Genomic DNA, 10,120 nt, shown 5'->3' on the forward strand with positions numbered 1-10,120 from the left:
CATATGCACAACAGAACTGTGTGGTTCTTGGACAGCGTTGGTGCCTGTACTGCTGCTTTGTCCCCTTCTGTCTGTCTCCTTTGTCTGCTTGGTCTCCTTCCTGGTCTGTGACACTCACCAGCCGCCGCCCCCGCCCTCCCCCCAGTCAGCACAGCATTAACCTGGGCTCCCTTTTTGCCGCAGCTCCAGGAAGACCCCCCGGAACCACGCCCTGCAGATCGCCGGGTGCTGCCACAGGTGACACAGTTTGGGGAACGATTGGTTCACACCTGACTTTTCCTATGCTCTCTTTGGAACAATCCCAGGTCTAATTCTATCTCCTGACCCATCTTTAGCTCGCCTGTTAAAACACTACCACCAGCCACCCCCGTCCCCATCCCCACTTAGCTCATCAACCTCAAAGCCGGGTCTGAGGCCATCAAAGAACCCAATGACAGCAAGGCAGCCTCCTAGGGGTGCTGTCAAGGTCGCTGTCCACTCACAGGCACCAGGTCAACGCCGCACTTCAGCGGAGCAGAAAGGGAGTAACTGGGCCTCTGTTTTTTTTTTTTTTTTTTCCTTCTAAACTTTATTTATGTAAGAGGCAGAGAGCGAGAGCGCGCGCGCGCGCTTCTATCTTCTGGTTCCCTCTCCAAATGCCTGCAGCAGCTCCTGGTTGGTGCCAAAGCTGGAAGCTGGGAGCTCAGTCCACGTCTTCCAGTTGAGTGGCGGGGACCCAGGTACTTGCGCCGTCACCTCCTGCCTCCCAGGGAGCGGGGATGGACAGTGAGGCTGAGGCTTGAACCCAGGCACCCCAGTGCAGGCTGTGGGTGCCCTGAGCACTGGGTGAACGCCCACGCCCACACTGGCCTTACCCTGACTTGGTTTGACCAAATGCATTCTGTGTCTGCGGAATCGGGGTGTGCTGGAGCTCCCCACGGTGGGGGTTTGTCGTCAGCTGTTGACAGAAGAGCCGCATTCATCATGGTGGCGCTGCTCGGCGCTGAAGCCTCCCAATGCCCCGGCCCGGACGGCCCACAAAGAAGCCTCTGTCCCTGGGGTGTGTGCGGCAAGTGCATCAGCTGTGCCGCTCCCACGGGGTCTCTGACCTCCGGGCTGAGGACGACTTGCGTCACCGAGTTTACAAACCTTGGCGTCTCTAAGTCAAGCTTCATTGTAGGATTTTGTCCCGGTCCCTTTTTAACCTGACAGTGGCAACTCCAGAAATAGCTTTTGTGTCAGTGGATTTTCCATGCGCACGGCCAGTCGTACCTATGGTAGCTGTGGCGAGTCGGCTGCTGACCTCGTGCGAGGTGGCATCGGCGCGGTAACCGCTGCACACTCACCCTGCCCGCCATCTTGCCTGGAGAACAGGTTGGGGGCTTCTGCTGTGTGAGTTTTCAGATGTTTGACATTTTGGGGTGCCGGGGGTCCAGGCCCGAGCAGGAGCTCCCCCACGGTGGGGTCAGCAGGGACGACGTCCATTTGCACTTTGGTCACCAGTGCTTGCGAGAAATCTGAACTTGTCTTTGATCAGTTAACAGGGGCTCCAAAAATGTCCCCCCAAGAAGTGTGAATTTATTTTAAATGTCTCAGAGAACGTCTCTCTCCATTCTTCCAGGAGAAACCCCTCACATCCTTGAAACAGCGATCTTAGTCTACTGTGTTGTTGATAAAACGATTCAGGGTACTGCGCCGTCCACTAAAAAAATTCCGTATTTTCGTGATTGGTTCTAACTCTGTCCAGTCGGTGTGCCCGTGCCAACCCCTGCCGGGGGAACATTTGGTAAATGTTTGATACAGAACGCCGAGCAGGAAGTGCCCTCCCAGACCACGCTGGCTTGGGGACGGCTTTGGTTTTGTTTTTTATGCCAGTGGCTCTGCAGCTCGCAGCCAACGTCGGTGCGGGGCACTTTGCCTTTGGACCCCAGCGTGGGCTGAGTTCTGCCCCTCCTGCCTCTGAATCAGCTTTTGTTTTAAATATCACTTTAAGTTTCATTCCTGGATTCCACAGTTGAACAGCTCATGAATACACAGTTGGACTGAATGTTGAATGTCCCATTATTAAAGTCAATATTTGACTTCAGATAAATATCTCCCCTAAAATAAACTTCTGAGATAGAATAAATCATTGGAAATTTTATTTTAAATACTCGCGCACTGGCACATTGAAAGCTCAGTAGTCATAGTTTAAAGGTTTAGCGTCCGAGCATGGAAACACCCGTTTCTCATCGCTGTCAACCCCTGAATCCCTCGCAGGCACAGCTGCGACAGCACATAAATCCCACTTTCAGCCGATGACGGAGGAGCAAACTCACTTGGACATTTCTCACTTTTCTCTAACACTTTCTTCATTTCTCCTAACTTTTCCAGTTCCTTACACTGCATGGATCAGTTACCAACAGGATACGTGAGCGCGGGTCCTGCTTCTCTTAGAGCGCGTTTGATGCTCTCCCTTTAACTCATCCCCCCAGACACGAAGACTTCCCAAAAAGGGCGTCTGCGGGAAGACTGACCACTCAAATGGGTTTAGCTAGAAGTTAAACACAGGTCTCAAACGTTGTCTACTGTTATGAATGCAAGTCGTTCTACTAATCCACAGCAATTAAATTATAATATAATCTCACTTACTCTGCCTTATAAAGGATGCACCTTTATATTTTATTTTTTTTAATTTCTATTTATTTGAAAAGGGGAGAGAGAGAGGTCTTCCATCCGTTGGTTCACTCCCCAGTTGGCTGCAATGGCCGGAGCTGCGCCGATCCGAAGCCAGGAGCCAGGAGCTTCTTCCGGAGAGAGAACACATTCGCATCTATTGGTTTGCTCCCTAAATGTCCACAATGTCTGGGGCTGGACCCTGTGAAAACCAGGAGCTGGGAACTCCCTCCAGGTCCCCCACGTGGTGGCAAGGGCATAGCCACTAGAGCCGCCACTGCTGCCTCCCCGGGTGTGCGTTAGGGGGAAGCTGGAGTCAGGAGGCAGAGCTGGGCACTGGCCCGGGCACTTGATGTGGGCCACGGGCATCCTAAGAGGCAGGTGCAGGTGCAGGGCCCAAGCACTTGGGCCATCCTCCACTGCACTCCCGGGCCACAGCAGAGAGCTGGACAGGAAGAGGAGCTACTGGGACAGAATCTGGCACCCCGACTGGGACTAGAACCCAGGGTGCCAGCGCCGCAGGCAGAGGATTAGCCTAGTGAGCTGCGGCGCCTGCCTGATAGGGTTTTTTTTTTAAAGATTTATTTTTATTTATTTACAAGTCACAGTTACACACTCAAACACACACACACACAGATCTTCCATCCGCTGCTTCACTCCCCAAATGACCTCAATGGCCAGGGCTGGGCCAGACCCAAGGTAGGAGCCAGGAGCTTCTTCTGAGTCTCCCACGCGGTGCAGGGGCCCAAGCACTTGGGCCATCTTCCGCTGCTTTCCTAGGCCATAACTGAGAGCTGGGTCAGAAGTGGAGCAGCTGGGACTCGAACAGGTGTCCATATGGAAAACCGGCACTGCAGGTGATGGCTTTACCCACTACGCCACAGCGTGGGCCTCAACAGAGTTTTAAGACAATGACGCATATAGATATTTCATCCTCTCACATTAGGTTTTGATAGGGAGCATACCAACATGAACCTGTGGTCCCAACGATGTTCTTATCTGTAATCCCAACATCAAACCGGTGGCTACAGGGGGAACCCTTGCCATCACTCAAGTTCTAGGAAGCCAGGAAGGGCACTGAGGTAGGCATTTACATCCATCTCCAGCCAAGTAGCAGATTCTGACCAAATTTTTTAAAATATTTATTTATTTATTTGAAAGGCAGAGTTACAGATTGGCAAAGGCAGAGAGAGAAAAGAGAGAGAGAGAGAGAGAGAGAGGTCTTCCATCCGCTGGTTCACTCCCCAAGTGGCTGCAATGGCCGGAACTGCGCCCATCTGAAGCCGGGAGCCAGGAGCTTCTTCTAGGTCTCCCACACAGGTGCAGGGGCCCAAGGACTTGGGCCATCTTCTACTGCTTTTCCAGGCCACAGCAGAGAGCTGGACAGGAAGTGGAGCAGCCGGGTCTCCAATCAGCGCCCACATGGAATGCCAGCACCACAGGCAGCGGCTTTACCCGCTACACCACAGCGCCAGATTCATCCGACCAAATGTAAACGCGTTGCAACTCAAACGCAGACAAACAGCATGAACAATGGGGCTGGGTGGCTTGGGGTCAAATCCTCGTCCTGATGCTTGCCAGCTGCGTAACCTTGGCGCTCGTTACCCCTGGAGCCGTCCTCTCTTCACCCATTAAACAGGAACTGTGCTGCCCCTTGGCCCCTGGGCTGTGGCGAGGGCTTTGGCACACGCTGCACCGTGTGTCCACTGTGTAGCGAGCGTGAGCGGGTGCTGCTGGTCCGTTAGTGTCATCGCACGGCTTACCACGTGACTTCCTGCTTTAACGAACTCCATTCTCAAACTGACACAAAGCAGGGAAATCAGATAAGTTATTGGCGCCCACAGAACACAAAAGTACTTAAGGATGTAAATGGGGGGCCAGCGCTGTGGCGTAGTGGGTAACCTATTTCTACCTATGCCGGTGTTGCAGTACCAGCATCTCATATGTGTGCCAGTTTGAGTCCCGGCTGCTCCACTTGCGATCCAGCTCTCTGCTATGGCCTTGGAAAGCAGTGGAAGATGGTCCAAGTCCTTGGGCTCCTGTACCCACGTGGGAGACCTAGAAGAGGCTCCTGGCTCCTGGCTTCCGATCAGAGCAGCTCCGGCCATGTGGCCATCCCTAGGATGTCCCTAGGGCCCCTGGTCATGTGACTGGCAAGGCAGTCCCCAGGGGGCTGTCACACGAGACCCCAACAAGCAGAGGGGGAATTCAGCCCCTAGCACCAACGTTTGTATGGAAGAATCCTTTTCCACATTTTAAATTCAGATTCTGTTTCAACTCTCGCTGACAGGAGAGGCCCAGATCACTTCGGTCGCCTTTGGTCTTTCTTAGCCGCGCTCCCGAGTGTCAAATGCTTTTCGTGCCAACAGATCAAATGAAAGCTCAAAACTCTGAGGTCAGCAGACCAACAGCGAGCTCTGAAGTGTGGCCTCGTCTTGCTGTCCCGGAGACAGCTGTGGGGCCGGGCTCAGGGCCAACAGCGCCCCCACGCTTCGCCGTGTGGGGACTCTCACCGGAAGCACAGTGCTGCTCGGGGGCCGTGGAGGCAGGGTGCCCAGGGGCCGGTACCGGGACCCTCTGAAGTGCAGTGCCCCCACGTAGGCTGGGGAGCTCTGAGCCGCCGCGGCCAGCACCTTGTCCACAGCACCCCCTGCCGCACGGAGGAGCCGCTCCAAGACCCCCGGCGGCTGTGCGAAATTGCAGCTGGTACCAAACCACGCGGACGAGGACTTTACTAGGAATTCCTACCTACGAAAATGTTTAACTTATAAACTAGGCACATTAATGAATAATAAAAATCAGCCAATTCTACAAACAAAAGTTACGCATGTAAAAATTATGAATTGCTCGTTTCTGGAGTTTTTCATCTGATATTTTTGAACTATGGTTGACTGCAGATAGATAAAACTGTGGGAACCAAAACCATGGATGGATAAGGGGGGGGGTGCACCATATACCAATTCACTTAGTCCTCACACCTGGTAGAAGGCATTTCTATCCTCTATTACAATTGAGAAAGAGGCACAGAGAGATCAAGCATTTTGCCCAAAGTCACACAGCCAGAAAGGAGCGGCCGTCGCTGGCAATAGATTCAGGGCCCCTAAGCTCTCCACCATCAGCCTCGCAACAAATGCTCCCTGGGTGAGTCCACCTTCCCAACTCAGCCAAGCCGTGACATGCACGAAAACTCAAAGCTGCGGCCTCGCTTCCCAAGTTGCCTGTGCGTTTCACACTTTGTCTCCTTTTTCTCTGCCACACTGACTCCAGCCTGCCAGAGAGCCATGCGCCAGCACCTCCTGGCCACGCGGCGGTCACAGCAGGACTAGGAAGTCTTGCGCCTGGAGACTCACGCTGGAGGACGGTGGACGAGCTAAAGCACCAGACATGATCCGCACAGGTGATTGACAGGAGGCTTTTTGTCAGCATCCGGCGGGCCAGTCGGAGTCCAGGAAAGGGCCTGGCTGGGGCTCCTCGTCTCTCCAGGGATGTCTGGTGTTTTCCTGCCCCTGCACGCCGGGAACTTCGCCTGCTTCCGGGCCGCCGCTCAGATCTGTGTTTGGATCTCTGTCAGTTCCTGAGAAGGCAGTGGATTTCCCAAGTCACACGCTCACTGCCCTAAAACAAATATGCGAACAAAAGGCTTCAGTGAGCCCGGGTGCTGCGCCTTCCTGAGATGGACGCTGGTGTGGGCTGACCTCACGGCCGCACAGCAGGGGCTGGAGAAAAGAGGTGTCCGTTGTTAGGCCTCGTTTGCGAAGTTTTGGCTTCCAGAACCACTCAAGTCTCTTTTGGTTGCCGTGAATCCCCTACGTCAGGAAGTGAAGCCATGACCACGACGCACATCCGATTTGTAACTCTTCCAAACTGCCCTTGACATCACCAAGGCCAGACCCCTGGAAAGAGGAAGGAAAGAAGTGACCGGACGCTCACCGAGCACCTGCCGAGGGGCGTCTGGGTGTTTAACCACACCCGGCAGAAGGCACTGCACTAATACAGCAACAGAAGAGACTTAGAAGAGATGCAGCAGTTTTGGTCAACGTATTTGAACATTTGACGAGATAGATCAGTTTCTCGAAAAACACAGTTTATGCATGCTGACTCAAGAAGAAGTAGAGAGCGTGAACGGTCCTGGAATTATCACGAAACTGAAAGTGTGAAAGTCTCACCGCAGCCAAACACAGGCTCAGAAAGTTCTACAGCTGAGCTCCTCAACGCGTGCAGGGAGCCAACAGTCCAGCCTAACGCGCAGAAGGAAAGAGGCATGCACGCAGTCCGTGAGCACAGCAAAATGTTTAATTTAAAAATCAGGCAAAGTCAGTCATACAGAAGCTCTTAGCCGATCTCACGCACTAACAAAGACGCAAAACCTTGTTTGAAATTAGCCAAAGGGATCTAGCAATGATGCTGTTGTTAGTTCAGAAACGCAAGGACTGGGTGACACCGAAAGTCTTGGCACGCTGTGCTGTGCTGAGAGATTTACCCTAAGAGAGACCTAGCCTTTGTCCCGGCTCCTGGGATGTAACCTTTAAATCCTTGAACTTCTTTGCTATTCATGGTGGGCCTTTTGGGCCACACCTGGCACGTTATGCTAATGAGATGATTCAGGATGGAGGTGGATGGAGCTAGAAAAACCAACCATGTGATGAGAGCCGTGTGGCCGTGGGCCACGTGCACTCAGCCAGAGGTTGGCAGGCTTGGGTGTGTGGCTGCCAGAGACTGAGGTCAGTCACGTACATAGTAACTCAGCCTGGCCTGTGTTACGAAGCCTCGGCCGAGTCGCAGGCCCCAGGGGCTTCCGTGAGCTTCCTGGGTGGGCAGCGCTCTGGGCTCAGGCCACCAGGGAACCCCCTTGCTGGGAGGGACCCAGCAGCTCTGTTACACTGCCTGCTTCTGCTTTGTAGCCTGGTGTGATGATAAAACAGTAACAGTAGACAGAGGTGGCCCTGTGTCCTGTGAGTCCCGGAATTTGCAGCCGATGAGTGTGGGGACCCCTGAGCTCCAAGTCATCCACTATCAGAGCAGATTGCACGAGACAAATACCATGCAAGACAGAGTTATAGAGAGGCAGAGAGAGATCGACCTTCCATCCACTGGTTCACTCCTCAAATGGCCGCAATGGACAGAGCTGTGCCCATCCGAAGCCAAGGGCCAGGAGCTTCTTCTGGGTCTCCCACGCAGGTGCAAGGGCCCAAGGATTTGGGCCATCTTCTACTGCTTTCCCAGGCCATAGCAGAGAGCTGGATCAAAAATGGAGCAGCCGGGTCTTGAACCAGCACACAAATGGGATGCCAACACTGAGGACAGCAGTTTTACCAACTACGTCACATGGCCGGCCACTCAACTCACATTTTAAAATAGATTTCTAAAAAGATGTATTCATTTGAAATGCAGAGAGAGAGATAGAGATAGATAGATAGAGAGAGATATCTTCCATCCACTGTTTCACTCCCCAAATGCCTGCCACAGTCATGGTTGGGCCAGGCTGAACCAGGAGCCAGGAACTCCATCAGGGTCTACCGCATGGGTGGCAAGGGGATCCAGCACTTTGGCCACCAGTGGTGCCTCCTAGGTAGGTTAGCAGGAAGCTGAATCAGAAACAGGGAGTATCCAGGACTTGAACTCTGAACGGGATACGGGGTATGGCTCAATTGATGCCCTTCAGTGCTGCGGCTCAGCAGGCTACGCTCCCCTTGGGACGCGGGCATCCCACACTGGAGCGCTGGTTGGAGTCCCGGCTCCTTTGCTTCTGATGCAGCTCCCTGCTAATGCACCCAGGAAAGCAGCAGAGGACGGCTCACAGGCTTGGGCTCCTGCACCCACGTGGGGACCTGGATGGAGCTCCTGGCTCCTTCTGACTTCTGTCTGGCCCAGCCCTGCGTGTTGAAGCCGCTGGGGAGTGACCCAGAGGTGGCAGGTCTCTGTGACTGTTTCTCTGTTGCTCTGCCTTTCAGATAAATACATCTTTAAAAATATTTTTGAGGGGCCAGCGCTGTGGTGTAGTGGGCTAAGCCTCCACCTGCAGTGCCGGCATCCCATATGGGCACCGGTTCGAGTCCTGGCTGCTCCTCTTCCGATCCAGCTCTCTGCTATGGCCTGGGAAAGCAGTGGAAGATGGCCAAGTCCTTGGGCTCCTGCATCCATGTGGGAGAAGCTCCTGGCTCCTGGCTTTGGATCAGCCATTTAGGGAGTGAACCATCAGGTGGAAGACCTCTCTCTCTGTCTTTCCCTCTCCCTGTCTGTAACTCTACCTCTCAAATAACTAAATAAAATCTTTAAAAAAATATTTTGAAGATGAAAAACCTTAAGTAAACTATAACTAGGAGAAAAGCCTTAACCTGAGAAAGAGAACATAAACAAACCAGCAATATAGTGATAAAGATGTTCTAAGCATTCCTTTTACAGTCGGGAGCGGGAAGGCCCTTTTTAATCCTTGTGCTTAAAACACTCACGTCCCACATCAGAGTGCCCGGGCTCCACTGTGGTCCCACTGCCGGCCCAGCCAGTGCAGGCCTGGGCGTCAGCGGGGACGGCTCCGGGGGTTGAATTCCTCTCTCCCAAATGGGGGATTCTCTCTCTCTCTCTCTCTCTCCCTCACAAATAAACTTCTAAAAGAACTTCTAAAACTTTTAAAAGAAAATCAGGAGCAAGACAAGGGTGCACCTGTCATCCTTTCCCAAATTTCCCAAATGTACTAGGAGTCTAGATAAGGCAACAACAAGGAAAATAAATTCAAAGCATAAACTTTAGAAGGAAGAAATAAGACGGTCATTATTCACAGGATTTCCTATATGGAAAACCCCAAAGAGCACAGCAAGGCATCCTTTAAAATAATAAGCTGGCTTGGGGCCCGCGCTGTGTCGCAGCAGGTTAACGCCCTGGCCTGAAGCGCCGGCATCCCATATGGGCGCCAGTTCAGGTCCTGGCTGTTCCACTTCCAATCCAGCTCTCTGCTGTGGCCTGGGAAAGCAGAAGAGGATGGCCCAAGTCCTTGGGCCCCTGCATCCGCGTGGGAGACCTGGAAGATGTTACTGGCTCCTGGCTTCAGATTGGCCCAGCTCCAGCTGTTTTGGCCAAATGGGGAATGAACCAGTAGATGGAAGACCTCTCCCCCCCCCCCCCCGCCTCTCCTTCTCTCTCTGTGTAACTCTGACTTTCAAATAAATAATAATAATAATAAGAAGAAGAAGAAGAAGAAGAAGAAGAAGGCTTAGCAAAGAGGCTGCCCGTAGGAGCTCCGTTAGAACCGGGATCTGCTGCGGGAGCAATCCCTGCTTCGCCCAGGGCCTGTGCTACAAATCTGCATCTCCCTCCAAAGCCCACGAAGTCAGATTTGTGCTTCTGGCCGGCGCCGCGGCTCACTAGGCTAATCCTCCACCTTGCGGTGCCGGCACACCGGGTTCTAGTCCCGGTCGGGGCGCCGGATTCTGTCCCGGTTGCCCCTCTTCCAGGCCAGCTCTCTGCTGTGGCCAGGGAGTGCAGTGGAGGA

The 10,120-nt window shown here is 53.3% G+C and overlaps 1 long non-coding RNA gene across 1 annotated transcript; it reads right to left on the reverse strand.

Moving 5' to 3' along the window:
* Nucleotides 1-539: 539 nt before the first annotated feature.
* LOC138850441 (uncharacterized) lies at nucleotides 540-1,931 on the reverse strand. Its single transcript, XR_011390199.1, has 2 exons — nucleotides 855-1,931; nucleotides 540-738 (listed from the first exon to the last, which is right to left on the reverse strand). It is a non-coding gene; the product is annotated as an uncharacterized lncRNA (long non-coding RNA).
* Between the last annotated feature and the right edge of the window lie 8,189 nt (nucleotides 1,932-10,120).

This window comes from Oryctolagus cuniculus, chromosome 7, assembly GCF_964237555.1.
Source record: "Oryctolagus cuniculus chromosome 7, mOryCun1.1, whole genome shotgun sequence".
NCBI lineage: Eukaryota > Metazoa > Chordata > Mammalia > Lagomorpha > Leporidae > Oryctolagus > Oryctolagus cuniculus.